Source organism: Amblyomma americanum, chromosome 1 (genome assembly GCF_052857255.1).
Source record: "Amblyomma americanum isolate KBUSLIRL-KWMA chromosome 1, ASM5285725v1, whole genome shotgun sequence".
NCBI lineage: Eukaryota > Metazoa > Arthropoda > Arachnida > Ixodida > Ixodidae > Amblyomma > Amblyomma americanum.
Genome location: NC_135497.1, coordinates 262,848,302 through 262,864,039, shown reverse-complemented (window position 1 = coordinate 262,864,039; position 15,738 = coordinate 262,848,302). Strand labels below are relative to the sequence as shown.

At 45.9% G+C, this 15,738-nt stretch overlaps 1 long non-coding RNA gene across 1 annotated transcript; it reads left to right on the top strand.

Annotated features, from left to right (window-relative positions):
- The first annotated feature begins 598 nt into the window (after positions 1-598).
- On the top strand, positions 599-1,364 carry LOC144096805 (uncharacterized). Its single transcript, XR_013306852.1, has 3 exons — positions 599-656; positions 777-924; positions 993-1,364. It is a non-coding gene; the product is annotated as an uncharacterized LOC144096805 (long non-coding RNA).
- Positions 1,365-15,738: the final 14,374 nt, after the last annotated feature.

Below are 15,738 nucleotides of genomic sequence, written 5' to 3'. Positions count from 1 at the left end.
ACAAAATGGAGCGTCCACAGTTCTGCGTGAAGTGGAAGCACCACCATTCTGACATGCTGGCTGAGTTTTGGCAACTGCTGTCTAACGAAGCGTTGGTGGACGTTACGCTGGCGTGCGAAGGTCTATCACTGAAGGCACACAAGGTGGTCCTCTCCGCCTGCAGCCCCTTTTTTCAAGCGCTTTTTGTCGAGAATCCCTGCGAGCACCCTATTGTGATACTGCCCGCCATGCGCTACATTGACTTGAAGGCGATAGTCGAGTTCATGTACCGCGGTGAGGTAAACGTGCCGCTGGACCAAATAGCGGCGCTCCTCAAGACTGCCGAGACTCTGAAGGTCAAGGGTCTCGCGGAGGACACAAACGAGAACAAGAATGGTGGGCTCGTGACCAGTGTGGACGGTGCTGCGGAGGACGGTAGTATGTCTAGTGATCGCGTGACCAACCATCCCGCCGCGTCTCCTTCGAGTCGGGCTTCTAATGTGGCGGCGTCGTCGTCTACTGCCGTGCCTTCAGGCGCTCGTCACGGTTCAAGTGTTCAGGCCAGCATCTCTCAGCATACTCAGGACTCGATTGGTGATGACGTGGAGGAGGGCGACGATGCGGACTTCGATCTGGAGATTTTGGACGTTATGGAAGAATTTACGACGACCGAAAACGTAGGTGGCCTCTTGCTGCTGTGCTCCCCGTTTAAGAGTCTGTGCGGTGGACTCGGTCTTTCCCGTAACAATTACGAAACATGTTCTTAGTTCTTACGATGCGCCTTTTTTTGTTCTCAGGTTCCAGAGTTCCCGGACGTCGCCTCATCATCACAAGTGCTAGGGTACGAGTCACAGCAGTCTCATCACACAGGGTTCACATCCGACAACTCTGCACTTGTTCCTGCTCAACGTTCATTGCCTTCAGACTTCTCTATCACGAGTCAAGGTAAACAAAGTTTTACTCAAGTTTCTCGGCCCTGTTGCTGACACCGCCTCGTAACATTTAATTTGCAGTAGACATCGAGCCGTCGCCATATAGTTTAATACCATATGATGACCAGGCGATACCACCTGTGGTCGCCGCCTTTCCTGCCGCCGCGTTATCCGGGGACGGCGCGTCCATCGCCATGGCGGTCACGGACGCGTCTGGCGTTCCTGCTGTTGCCGGCCCGTCCGGTTATCAGCAGTCGACGCCGTCTCATGGTACGTATCCCGTCCCTGACCACCCAACCCACCTCCACCTTTTTTTTTCTGCGTCACGTTTTCCCCACGGTGATCCTAGCCTCTGTGGTGCTTCGGGGTTCAGCTTTACCTGCAACGCCGGGCGCTGTGCACATGCTACGATTGCATCGGGCCCCACTGAACGCCGGTCTCTGGTTAAGCTGCCCTGTCTTTGGGCTGTAATTTCACTCTGAGACGCTTTGTTCTCATCTGGTTCCGAGACCGCCGTTTATTTTGTAACTCTGCTAGGGAGCTGTTAGACGCAATGTTTTGCATTTTTCTGTATCGCCATACTCTGTACAAATTAGACAGCAGTAAAGTTATTTTCGCCTGCTGCTTCCGGCACGGAGGCTTCCCAGAAGACGTCCAGTCATTTGTCGGGTGTCATGTGTCGTTCAATCATCGGCGCTTAGTCGCGATGCGCTTTCGCTTTTCTGGATCCTGGAGCCGCCCTGAACAAGGTGCGTTCGCGTCCTGGTTTTCTGAAGGTGCCTGGCCACGTCACTTCTAGCCTGCGGTCTTCACTCGTTCGGTTTTCGCGTCGCGCGCAATTTTTGCATCGTGCGATTGTTTCAAGCATCAGTGAAGACTCCTCTTCGATGGCAAGTTTCGCTCAGTGCCCTTTGAATTTCAAAGCTTTCCTTTTAATATGTGTAGGTTAACTGCTAGGGTCTTAGGGTTTTGATCTTAACTGTGTGTGCTAAATGTACTTGTATTGATCTGTATTTGCCCTGTACAACATGAAATAAATGGGAAACTGGTGGGGTTTCTAGTGTTCTTACACGATTTTGACACGGGGTGAGCAAATGTGAATGGATGTGTGTGTGTGACCAGACGATACCACCTGTGGTCGCCGCCGCGTTATCCGGGGACCGCGCGTCCACCGCCATGGCGGTCATGGACGCGTCTGGCGTTCCTGCTATCGCCGGCCCGTCCGGTTATCAGCAGTCGACGCCGTCTCATGGTACGTATCCCGTCCCTGACCACCCAACCCACCTCCACCTTTTTTTCTGCGTCACGTTTGCCCCACGGTGATCCTAGCCTCTGTGGTGCTTCGGTGTTCCGCTTTGCCTGCAACGCCGGGCGCTGTGCACATGCTACGATTGCATCGGGCCCCACTGAAGGCCGGTCTCTGGTTAAGCTGCCCTGTCGTTGGGCTGTAATTTCACTCTGAGACGCTTTGTTCTCATTTTATTCTGACCGCCGTTTATTTTGTAACTCTGCTAGGGAGCTGTTAGACGCAATGTTTTGCATTTTTTCTGTATCGCCATACTCTGTGTGTGACCAGACGATACCACCTGTGGTCGCCGCCTCTCCTGCCGCCGCATTATCCGGGGACGGCACGTCCATCGCCATGGCGGTCATGGACGTCTGACGTTCCTGCTATCGCCGGCCCGTCGTGTGTGTGTGTGTGTGTGTGTGTGTGTGTGTGTGTGTGTGTGTGTGTGTGTGTGTGTGTGTGTGTGTGTGTGTGTGTGTGTGTGTGTGTGTGTGTGTGTGTGTGTGCGTGCGTGCGTGCGTGCGTGCGTGCGTGCGTGCGTGTGTGTGTGTGTGTGTGTGTGTGTGTGTGTGTGTGTGTGTGTGTGTGTGTGTGTGTGTGTGTGTGTGTGTGTGTGTGTGTGTGTGTGTGTGTGTGTGTGTGTGTGCGTGCGTGCGTGCGTGCGTGCGTGCGTGCGTGCGTGCGTGCTGCTCGCCTCTATACACTTCACTACACGGGGAATAGCTGTTGAGCCAGCTTCACTAGTCATTAGTTCGATTCGATCGCCAAGCTTCCTTGCACGCAAACCCACTACACACGTAGAAGCAATGTGGGATGGGTTGGTGTCCCTTGTTAGGGGTGGCGTTTGTGCAGGTGCTGTGGCCCGTGCAGGCGGACCTTGGTTTCCACAAGCTGCCATGCATCGTTATGTTCAAAATAAAACTTGTTCGAGATATTTCTTTGCGTTCTGTGCACTCCTCCCTGGCACTTGCGCGAACCCTTTCGGGTTTGCTGCTGTGCAAGGACTTAGTCGCGCATTGCAGGAGCTACGGAGTTAAATAAGACTTTAGACTCCAGTCCCCTTTTCAGAGAAACAGCAGCCTTTGAGATGGAAAGCCGCGACTTGTATACGTGCCTCGACGTTTTTAACTGAGCGAAACACGTGTCATGAGATCATATTCGAAAAGAAAATGCCATATTGTAAGAATGGAGCAGTGCGATATCGGAGGAAACAAAAATAATTTTAATTTGTCACTGAAAATCGCCTAAAATCTTGCGGTGAAACCTTTCCATTATTGGTGCACCCACCAAGAAGAGGCCGTACCTCGGTGAAGTGTCTTGTCTGAACATCTTGTTTGTAGCGGTAACCACGGTCTACTAGACCGGAGCGCGGACGAAAAGATCACATCATGTGAGTGATGTGCCGAGCGCGACAGCAGACCAAGCAGGTGGACAGGAAAGTTTCAGGATCCCCCATGTGGTCGAATTCATTCCTGAGCCCTCCACTACTGCGCCTCTTTCTTCTTTCACTCCCGCCTTTAAGCCGCAACCACAAGACAGCGCTTCTTCGGCGTCGCGTTAGCGTCGCGCCTACCGGCGTCGCGTCAGCGTCGCGCCTACCAGCGTCGACGCGCAGGGCCGCGTAACATGAGAGCGTACGGATTGGCGTTGCTGGCGCCGATCCGGTCGAGCGCAGTGTCTCCTGACGATTTTTGGCTAAACCGTCCTAATGACGCATACGGCAACACGTCACAATAAAGAGTTAAAACAAACTTTTACAAAGCGTAAAATGTCAAATTTTAAACTTCTTGACTTAAAACAGAGGTTTGTTTGAGGTTTGCTTCAAAAAAACGTTATTTTTTATGTACACCGGCTGAATGACATCGGCAGCAGCATCGACACAGACACCAGACAGCAGTCTTCGGCGAGTCGCTTTGGAGCTTCCTTCTTTTTCGAGACGCACGATGGACAGAAAACTACAGTCGTTGCTTTTGAAAAAAGAAGCTACTACTTCTTATTATACTGCAGAAAAAGCAACGACAGCGTAGACGCTGGTGGGTGCGACCGGTCTTTCAGCATCGCAAGCAGGAAGGCCTCTATTTTACGGCGGTGACTGATTTCGTCTATTTCACTTGCAGTCGAGTTTTCTCGTGCACAAAACGGCCAATAGATGCGGTGCAATTCTCTATTAAGTATATATATGTCCACACTTTATAGATCGCTCGAGCTGTGGCCGGCGGAGATAACATGTACAGACATGCGGGGGCTTACCTAGAGCGCTCAAGCTGCGGCTGGCGAAGCAAAGATGCGAAATTTTAACGCAGTTAGCGCTTTTCACGTAGGTGCACGAATTATAAAATCGCAAGCGCAGTGCTCGCAACAAGCCAATCAACCGGCATAAGATTTCACGTTATTTCTCCCGCGGCACACAAACGTGCTCTAGACAAGCTTGCTCACATCTGTTGCTCAATATCAGTTGCTGGGCGAGTTGTTATTTCATGCTTTCATTCGCACAGCGCGTGGTGTCTCCCCTCTTGTCCGTGTTCGTCTTCGCGCTGTGTGAATGAAACCCCCTATGTAGCGTTCAGCTGCTGACATCGAGGACGCGGTATTAAATCAAGGCTGCGGCGAATTTAATCAGATAAGCCTCGAATTTCGCATAATTCGAAATTCGAGGTTTTGTATATTTTGTGTTTGTCCCTGATGTATATTGCCACCGTATCCCTATCCTTTCTTTCTATCGCTCTCCCCTTTTTTCCCCTCTCCCTGTCCTTTCTATCATGCTAGCCGCAGCTTAGGTGTTTCAGGTCTCGATGGCTTGCCGCTGTTAGCAACATCTTTTCCTTCCAGTATTACTTTTTTTTATTAACAGAGCCGCTAAGGCGCCTCTTCCATCTTTCACTTTTTCATCCCTTCCTTCACGACAAAGTTTAAGTGGTTTCCTTGAATTAGAGTTACTGTGCATTTTCTTCCAGTATAACCAACTTTTCGAATTAGAGTTACTGTGCCTTTTCTTCCATTATAACCAACTTTTCATTTCCAAGTTTTCAGTCTGTATATATAGAAGTGTCAATTTGCATTGGAGTTGTATGCTTTTCATAAGCTGCTGTCTTTTTATTGCAGATGCAACGGATGAGGGAAGGGGACCATGATTTTTTTTTTAAATACTACAGAATGTCACCGGAGATGTTTGACACCCTGTTGTCATTCGTGACTGATGACTTGACGCGGCAGTACGCGTGAGGGAGCCGCTTGAGCCGGGTGAACAGCTCGCAATAACCTTGAGGTTAGTAAACGGCCAAAGCACACTGTCTTCACATTTTCACAACTGGCATGACATGTAAAAATGGTGATAGTAGGGGAATATATTGAGGACAATATGCTTTACGTGGCGCAAACAGGTTTCTGTTAGCTTGCGTGGTATGTTTAAGTCTAAAACAGGGCTTTTTCTCCTAGAACACAGCTTGACCCTTCCTGCTACCCACATGACTTGTGTTTGTATTTTGCAATATGCACAGTACAAAGTAGTTTATAGGTAATCCATGAGTTTGCCAAGCCAGCCTTATGCTCCCAGCACTTTAAAGGGTTATATGACCTGCACCAAACATTTACAAAGCGCCCCCTAACTGCAGTGCCTACCCTGGTAGTGCTCTGAAATATTTGCTATTTTCCTGAGATGTCCACCCCACACCTCTTGTATAGCATTGGTTGGCATTCATGATCCTCTCCACCTCACCTTCCTCTTACTCTTAAAAATGCAAGACAGACAATGCATAAACAGACAAAATCTTTCAGTGAAAATATCTTGAGATTGAAGTACCGTTTTGTCAAATGAAGTTATGATTACGCCCATATACTGAGGAGGAGGGCGGGGCAGCTTGGTAGCACTCCTAGTCGCAAATATAAAGTACACATCATACTGATGTTATTAAGTGTTTATGCTCACAGTAGATTAATTCGACATTTAGGGATACTCAAGGAAGTCCTTGTGTATAGATGAATTAAAGACTAGTTTATTTTTGTCCACTAAATGGTGCAAGGTCATCTGGATGCAGTAGCACAATTCCCTCCACGGCTTTAGTACTGCAAAACAAGCTTTGTGCAGCCTTCGTGAAAATCCTACAGGCCACATGCACAGCAATGTAAAAATTGGAAGCCAAAATTAGTGCTGCATTGTGGTATACAGTGTACAATAAATGGCGTTAAACCTGACCGCTGTTGTCGCATCGCAAATTGCACAGGCGATTGCCACATTGCTGTTTTTAAAGAAAACACTTCAAAAAGTAAACTGAAAAAAGGATGAAGGGGATTCATATTGTGAAACTTATCCTTGTTCCTTAGCTACTTAGCGAGAGGACAAGACATCAAGGATATTGCCCTCGCCTACAGAGTTGGCATTGAAACAGCTCGTGTCACCATCCACTTCTGTTGTCGGATAATCTGGGCCAGACTCAAGGACCAGTTCATGAAGGTGAGAATCATCTAGTAGCATTAAACCTGTTTAGTAATGAAGCTGTTGTTGTGGTGACTAATTAATAACAAGCAATAGGCATACTGGTGTTATCTTTTTCACTATCTAAAGAGATTCTGATTTCATTATCTTGAATAGTATATTGTCATTGTTGTTTGGTGCATAATAAGGGAGCAAGTACTCATTGGCATCCACCCAAGTGCACCCATATGACTAGACACGAAAGCTATACAGCTTTCTTAGAAACTTTGTAGTTAAAGAAAAAATTTGTTCTGGTTTGGGGTTCGATCCCAAGACCATGCGTCATCAGAGCAGTTGCTCTGCCAACTAAGCTAACCGGGATGCCAAGCTTATGGTAGGGCGAGCGAGAATTGATCAGCAACTCGAAGTGGGAACAGTGTTGGTCAAATGTTTTGGGTATCCCCCAGATAGAGTAGATTTGTAATAAGGGAGTAATTACTTGTCACTCATTGGCATCCACTCAAGCACAGCCATCCAGCATATACACACCCTTTTCATTGTCAGCTTTATGTGTAGAAGCCCTTATTGCCATAACAACCTATGCACAGTTTCCACACTTTCCATTACGCATTAGCAGCGCAAGCAATCCTGTGCTTATTATGAAGGGCTCATGTGCTGAAGGAGTGTGTGGTTGAGCTGGGAACAGCTTCTTTGCATTGCAGTCCTAGTACTGTGGCATATCTCTCGTACCTGTTGCAATTTACTTGGCAAAAAAAAACATGCAGGTACTATCTGAATCATTATTTTTACCATTGCCTACAGTTGGCATAAGAACGGTTGAGCCACTTACAACAGTAATAAGACTGTTTTGTTTGTGCTGTTCACAGGTGCCATCAGAAGGTGATTGGGTGGAGATTGCCGAAGGCTTCAAGAAGCGATGGCAGTTTCCGAACTGTTCGGGGGCCGTTGATGGTAAACATGTTGCCATCACAGCGCCTGCTAGCTCTGGAAGTGCTTACTTCAACTACAAGGTAAACATATTGCTTTAAGGAGATTTCAGTGCTTTGTGCATTTAATCAACTTACCAGTTATTTTTGCTTTTTACAATCAGCATAAGGACTGTTGGCAAGCTGCATATAATTATATGTATAGCTCATTCCCTAACCAGTGAAAGTTATTATAACATACCCGTGATATGCGTTCAAGTAATTCGCCAATGACAGTGTTTTCAAGCAGCTAGCTGTTTAGTGGTGCAAAATTAGGTTTATTTTCTGAGAGGAATATTAGGGAGCAGTGCAGTGCATTGACAAGTTACAGGTTTTACATTCCTTCACGAGTGTCAACTGTCATGTTTTAGTGTTGCACCTCTGAGCAAAGCTGTGATAGCTTAGATTGGTCAGGTGTATCTGAGGCATGCAGTGTGGTTTTCTAATGCAGCAGACCAAATAGTTTCATGTGTCAGTGTGATAGGTAATGCATTAGAACTGCTGGTCACAAGACTACCTTTGTGGTACATGTACATTGGTAAGGGGCTACCTGGATGTGATAGCATTGCCATGAATGCAGTGATTTATTTAGTCAACCATTAAATAACACTTACGCTATGATATGCACCACTTAAAACAATACACAATTTTCAGTGGCATGTTTTCTTTGGCTAGGCATGTAAGACAAAAGCGTTGATGGAGCACCATGTGGAATTACATGCCTACTAAATAGTTTATAATTCAATTTCTAGTCTTATGCAGTCTCAGCTTTAACACCCGAGCGGTGGCTATGGCAAATTGTATTCCAGGTCACCTGAGGTGTTACAAAAAAACCTGCAGTATAATGGAACTTCATTGTTTTCACCAGTTTTCCAGCTTGAAAACAAAAGCATGAATGACATCAAATAAACAAGCGACTATAATATTGCAGTTTATCTAAGTCCTTGTGGCCCAGTATGACATTATAGCCATTCTTGGAACTAAATGAATTGTGGGGTTTAATGTCCTGAAGCGACACTTGAGCTTTGAGGCATGCAGTTGTGAAGGGCTGTAGATTAATATAGACCACCTGAGCGTCTTTCACGTGCGCTGACAGCGACATTGAACCTGCAGTCCCCTGGCTCAGTATCTGACTGCCCTGACTGCTAAGCCGCTGCGATGGGTCAGCTCTTGTTACTGAGAATGTAACAGGATGACAGAGGAAATTCAGTTATAAATTATTTTGCCCAGTGTAGGTAAATTCTTTGTATCAATTTCTTTACTAATGTGATATACATCATTGGAAGGAAAGAAACACACTCTGTACAGGTACTTTTTTTTCACTAAACCTGACAATAGGATATTTACGATATGTATTTGCAACTGTTGCAGTACTCGGTGTTAAAAAAAAACGATATTTTAGAACTAGAGGATGACCATGACATTTACACTATCGTTCACATATTTGATTTTGTTTTAAAATTAATCTGCACTTTTGGTGCATCGACATTCTGGGTGTAGTAACTGGGGGGAGGGGGCATATCTCCTGCCCACCTCCTTTCTGTTTGTCTTTTTTTGCACTGTAGACAGGTACAACTTCAGAACAAAGTGGCAAACGCCCCTCAGAGCAGGCCCTCCAGCCAGTGGTGTCGACCGTTTGACGTGTCGCATTTATTCCCCTAGCATGGCATCACGGGTGGCTAGCAGGTGGGATGAACATAGATGAACATAGATAGATAAATGGAATGAACATAGACCCCATGACACTTGACGACCCTTTTAGAAGTGCGTGCTGCTTCATTCTAGAATTGTACCGAACTATAATATACCGGAAGTGTCTGAAAATTCTTGCTGCCTGTAAACACGCTTATAGGGCTTGTGATGTTATTGTAATAAATATCTCAGAAAGGTTGCCGTACACCTGCTTTTTGCTTGCATAATCTGGGATGGCTTTAATACAGGCTCACTTTCTACATAAATCCAGTGTAGCTAATTTTAAATTTAATGCTGCACTAAGGTGAGTAGGCAGCCTTCATTATTTTAGCAGCTAAAACTGCATTCATTGCATGTGGCTTACATGGTTGTGGTAACTACTTCTCTGCATTTCAGCACACTTTCTCTATTGTCCTAATGGCCATCGTAGATAGTTGCTATAAGTACGTCCTCATCGATGTTGGTGCCGAAGGCCACCAGAGCGATGGTGGCGTCCTCAAGAATTCAGACTTTGGAAAAGCTGTGGTTGCTGGCGAGCTTTGTCTTCCACTGGGCTCCCAGCTACCCGGAACAGGAATGATTGCTCCATACGCCTTCATTGGAGACGAGGCTTTCCAGCTGCAGAAGGACTTCATGCGGCCATTCCCTGCTAAGCAGCTTAAGGATGAGAAGAGGATTTTCAATTATAGGCTGAGTAGAGCAAGGTATGTAATGTCATTTGTTTTGGATGATGTCAATTGAATATGTTCTAGATGTGTGCAGTAATGTTGCAGGCGTCAAGAAACAGTGCATAATTTTTTTATGAACCAATCTTAAAAATGGCTTGCGAGAACTGAGTCTTTTTCTGTCATAAATATCTATGGAAGTGGGAAGATTGCCTGCAGTAGTAAAAAAAAATTGCTACTTAATCTTATACTTTTGATACTGTGGGTTCCTGACTTTGTGCACTGTGTGTTTACACGATATGTGTCTTATTTGAAGGGTGCAACTGCTGAACATTCCCTTCATGTTCTCACAAAGGTGCTGAGTGCCGGCATTGCGTAAGGAATGTAGTTCCAGGGAGACAAAACATGCAAAAGACAAGGCAATATATATGCAAACACGAGTGCATCAAGATAAGGAGACTATATGGCATGCATCTGTTCTGCAAGAGAAGAACGGCTAAAAAAAGAGATTTATAGTTTCATTTTTTTGGAGAACGCGACTTGTATTGTGTGGGCTCACATAACTGCATATTGTTTCATTATTTGCTGTTATTAAACATAGCGGAAACGTGCAAATATATACGTATACCTGATAGTATAATGCCTGCTGTCTACGAACAGTACAGGTGTGATGTATGCCCCACCCTATTGTACAGCAGCTACTGTGCGTGTACAGCTGGCATGCTGTAATCTGGTATACATTTACATTAGTACACCTCCACTGTGTTTAAAACACTCCAATCTCGCCAGCAGTTTGAATCTATGTCACTGCTACATGCACATTTGTATGTGTTTCTTTCCTCTTTCAATCTGAGGCAATGTTCTTTTTACAGGAGATGTGCAGAAAATTCATTTGGCATAACTGTTGCTGGGTGGAGAATTCTGTTAAGAACAATCAACCTCCACCCAAAGAACGTGGACTACGTAGTCAAGGCCACCTGCGTCCTCCACAACTTTATTCTTACCTTGAATTCCCAAGTTAATGGGTATGTGGATAAAGAGGACAACTTGGGCTAGTACAGTGAAACCTTGTTAATTCACAACTTGTTAATTCGAAATTTTGAATAATTCGAAATAGTCATCGTGGTCCGGTCCGCAGTGCATAGAAGTCTATGCACGTAACAGCTTGTTAATTCACTCAAAAATTGGCGCCGCCACCCATAATTCGAACGGCGCGCCGCTGTTGAAAACCATCGTTTGAAGCTTTCACGGCAGAACGATAGATGGCACAACCATCGTTGCGCCGCTAGGGTGCTGGAACAAGTACTAACCAGTCTTTCCTGCCGCGACAGCTTTGAGGAACGACATTTTAGTGTTTTAGCCCACGTTTTGCACGCCGCTTGCTGTGAGCTTATGTCCGCGAGATGTGTTCGCGTGGGAAATACTGCGCCAAGACGGTGAAGGAGAAACTGGCGATTTTACGCGAGGTGGACGAACGGAAGGCCAGCAAAGTGGAAATCGCGAAAAAGCACGGGATTCCACCAAGCACGTTGTCGACCTACGTCCGAAATAGGAAGGTCATCGAGGATGCCTACGAAGCCGAAGATTTCGCCAGCAACAGAAAAAGGCTCCGATTAGCCAAGTATCCGGAAATTGAGACTGCTGTGATCATGTGGGTGAAGGAAATGAGAAGCGCAGACATTCCACTGAGCGGCCCAATTATCATGGCGAAGGCGGCCGATTTCGCCCTGCGCATGAATGTGGAAGATTTTGCCGCCTCCGAAGGATGGTTTCACGGCTTTCGAGACAGACATAATCTTGTCTTCCGGGTGTTGTCCGGAGAAGCCGAAGAAGTGGACACAGAAACTTGTGCCACGTGGCGAAGCGGTGCTCTGCAGCAGTACTTAGAAAGCTACTCGGCACAAGATATATTCAATGCTGAGGAGACGGCTTTGTTTTATAAGCTCCAGCCCTACAGAACAGTAACATTTAAAGACACAGCTGCGCTGGCGGCAAGCGAAGCAAAGAGCGGAGTACTGTTCTGGTCGCCGCTAATATGACCGGGACGGAGAAGGTCCCTCTTTTTGTTGTCGGAAAGGCACAGAAGCCTCGGTGTTTCAAGAACATTAGGACACTGCCAACAGATTACGCCGCCAACAGCAAGGTGTGGATGACGGGCGAATTGTTTAAAAAATGGCTCCTGAAATTCGATCGGAGGATGGAGCAAGGGAAGCGTCAAGTTCTCCTCATTGTGGATAACTGCTCAGCTCACAAAGTCGACGCCGAGCTGAAAGCCACAAGGCTAGTATTTTTGCCCGCCAACACGACTGCGGCCTTGCAGCCAATGGATCATGGGATGATCAGAAACATTAAATGTTTCTATAGGCGCCACATGATCGAGCGCAAGATTTTGTGCACTGGATACCAGAAGACCATCACATTGCTCACGCCGTCCACAATTGCAAACTGCTTCCACCACTGTGGCTTTGCTGCCGGAAGTATGAAAGAAAGTGGCGACGATGGGAGTCCAGAGCCTCTGCCTGCGGCTGTGCGTGCTGTGCTGCAGGACGTTAGTTTTGATGATTACGTTGAAGTAGACAGCGATGCAGCAGTGTGCGGTGCCCGAAGTGATAAGGACATTATCGCTGAAATTGTTGGGGAGCAATCTGTTCCAGAAGAGGCAGAAGACGAGGACGACGACGAGGAGCAAGAGCCCGTGCGTCCGTCCGCAGCAGAAGTTATGGGAGCGCTGAATGTCGCACGCCTTTTCTTCAGCTTTGAAGAGGGGGAAGAAGAATCCCTGCATCGCATTCGCGCGCTAGAAGACCGAGTAACTACGGTAGCCCTCAGAGAGAAGCAGAAGCTGATAACAGATTGTTTTGATAAATAAATGTTTTTTGTGCCCTCTGGGCATCAAACACGTCCATTTTTGCTCACTTTCATTAGTTCGAATTTTGGTTAATTCGAACTGGCCTGGCGGCCCTGTGGAATTCGAATTAACGAGCTTTTACTGTAGTGCAAGGACGATGGCGTCAAAGTCTGGAATCTGCCACTGGATGGGCCAGAGCCCAGATACTTTCCTCTTGAAAGTACTCATGCTCGGAACTTCCCGTGCGAAGCTGCCGATGCCAGGAGCCTGTTCCTGGCATATTTCTGCAGCCCTTCTGGTGAGGTACCATGGCAGTGGAACCAGCCTGGTGTTTCCAAGGCTACCTGCCTCAAGTGCCTTAGTGACTAGCGGCTTCTTCCTCTACAGTGATGGTATGTTCTGCAATATAACATATGCAGTAAATTTCAGTACTGTTTTGAGAACCCACATTGATTGCCATTATAACCCTAGGCCACACCCATGAAGATTTTGGTTTTTAGGGTTTGCAATTGCCACTAAGGGGCACAAAGAAAAAATTGAGGTTGGTGTGTATCGACCTCGCTGTCGTCCCCAACCACTGTCACTGAAAACTGCTTTTCTAAGGTAGAAAATTAAACACAATGCAGTGCAGTTGTGGCCCATCAATACGCCGCCCGATAATATGAACAGATAGAACTATCGCCAATTTTTCTCTGGAATAAACTTTGTCATTATCTTATTCATGCCTTGTTAATGTGGAAACAATGGACAGGGTGAAAAAGCATGGGATATGAGGCCTATGCACTTCTACCACATCAATATAGACAGTAGTGCCCTCCGGAAATCCCCCCTCACCCCCCCCCCCCCCCCTGCAAGCTGGAAAATTACTTTGGGCCCCTCCCGAAAAAAATTCCTGGCTACATGCCTGGTCTGAACTGCCCAAAACAGATATTTTCTTGCCTATATTTCAAGTGCAGGCCACTGTCTAAACACAGTGCAAATGCATTCGTGATGCCTTTTTTTTCTGGTTTCATGCATTACTACGACAAGGGGCACAGAAGATGTGCTTAAGATTAGCTGTATTGCATTAATGGATGACAAACTCTGCAGCTTGTACTACATTCAAAGCTGTATACGGCAGCTGTCAGCTGACTGAGGACAGCCATGTACTTACATTTTATGGGATGTGTCGAAGCAGAAGACACACCATAAGCCATGGTGTGCGTCACGCATGTCATTGACACTAGGCAAATCAAACTGCACATTAGTAAGAAAAAAATGCCGTGTCTCCATAGTATCCACTTCTAATGAACCAAAAAAACCAGGACCCCGATACGCGCAACCTGCTTCCACGCCGCCCCCGTGTACAAAATAACCTTCGTTAATGTTAACGCTCGAAGTATAATTAACAAGCTTGATCCCCTCGAATTGGTAATATTAAATTTTGAGCCAGAATTCATCGCCCATAACAGAAACTTGGCTAACCAAAGACGTCAAAGACTGAAATAACTCCCCCAAACTACGTCATTATTCGCAAAGATCGGCCAACACGAGGCGGTGGCGTTGCTTTGTTGACAAAAAAAGAAATACCGTTCATTACCTTGCCGGACATTGAAGGAGTTGAAGCAGTTTTTTGTAAACTTTGCCTTGTAGATACTACCATCACTGTGGATGCATCTATCGCTGTCCTTCTTCCGATCTGATTACAATGCAATCTTTGTACGTGTATATGCAGCAGCATGTGAAGGGAAATAAGGTGATATTACTGGGTGACTTCAATCTACCTGACATTAACTGGCACACACTACATCATCGATCACCTTGCTCCGATGTTCTTTTTGATATCATGCTTTCTTTCGATCTAACCCAGATAATAAACGAGCCTATGCGGGTACAAGGATCTAGCTCAAACATTTTAGACCTAGTATTTCTTAGTAATCATTTGCCTATCCATGAGGCAAAATCCGAAGTGTCAGCCGGCCTGTCAGACCACAAACTGGTCTACTGTGCTGTCCCATATAATGGTTCTCTACCTTCTTCACGATCAACAATAATGTATAAAGATTACAGCAGAGCTGATGATACAGGAATCATTGATACACTATCACTCGAACTCTCATCCTTCCATCAACTCGCACACGATACAAACATTGAATCCCTATAGCATAAATTTAAAACAGTTGTGTCATACTGTGTCACTAACTACGTACTATTGAAAACTAAAAGGACCCACAAATATAACCCCTGGATAACTCGAACCGTAATCCACACAAAAAGAAATGTTCGACGACTCAGAAAGAGAAAGACCATCCGTCACAAAGAACAGTTCTAAAACTTATTTCCGCTGTTGAAGATTTGAAATCAAAAATGAAGATGGCCAAGACATTATTTTACACAAACACTTCCTAAATTTATAAACAATTCTCCCCAAAAATTCTGGTATTATATAAACCCTAAAAAACAAGGTGAAAGACAGGCATCGCCGGAGGATAACAGATATGCAGAAACTACTTTAAATAACTACTTCTGCTCCATCTTCGCAATGGATAACAGAAAGCTACCAGGAATGAACTCTAGCACAGGCGTGACAATCGAACCACTAACGGTAACTGAACCAAGAGTGTTAAACCTTTTACTAAATCTGGACACTAAGAAAGCACCAGGGCCTGATAACATCTCTAACATATTCCTACATAGATATGCCGAGTAGATAGCTAAATTCCTGGTACTACTTTTTAGCAAATCATTATCCACTTGCACCCTCCCTAGGGATTGGAAAACCGCCAAGATAACACCGATACACAAATCAGGAAATAAATCCGACCCTTCGAACTTCAGACCTATATCACTAATGAGCACAGTATGCAAGTTATTAGAACATATTCTTTTAAAACACAGAAACGCTTATCTTCAAGTAAATGACATTTTAACCCCGTGTCAGCACGGCTTTTGTAAGGG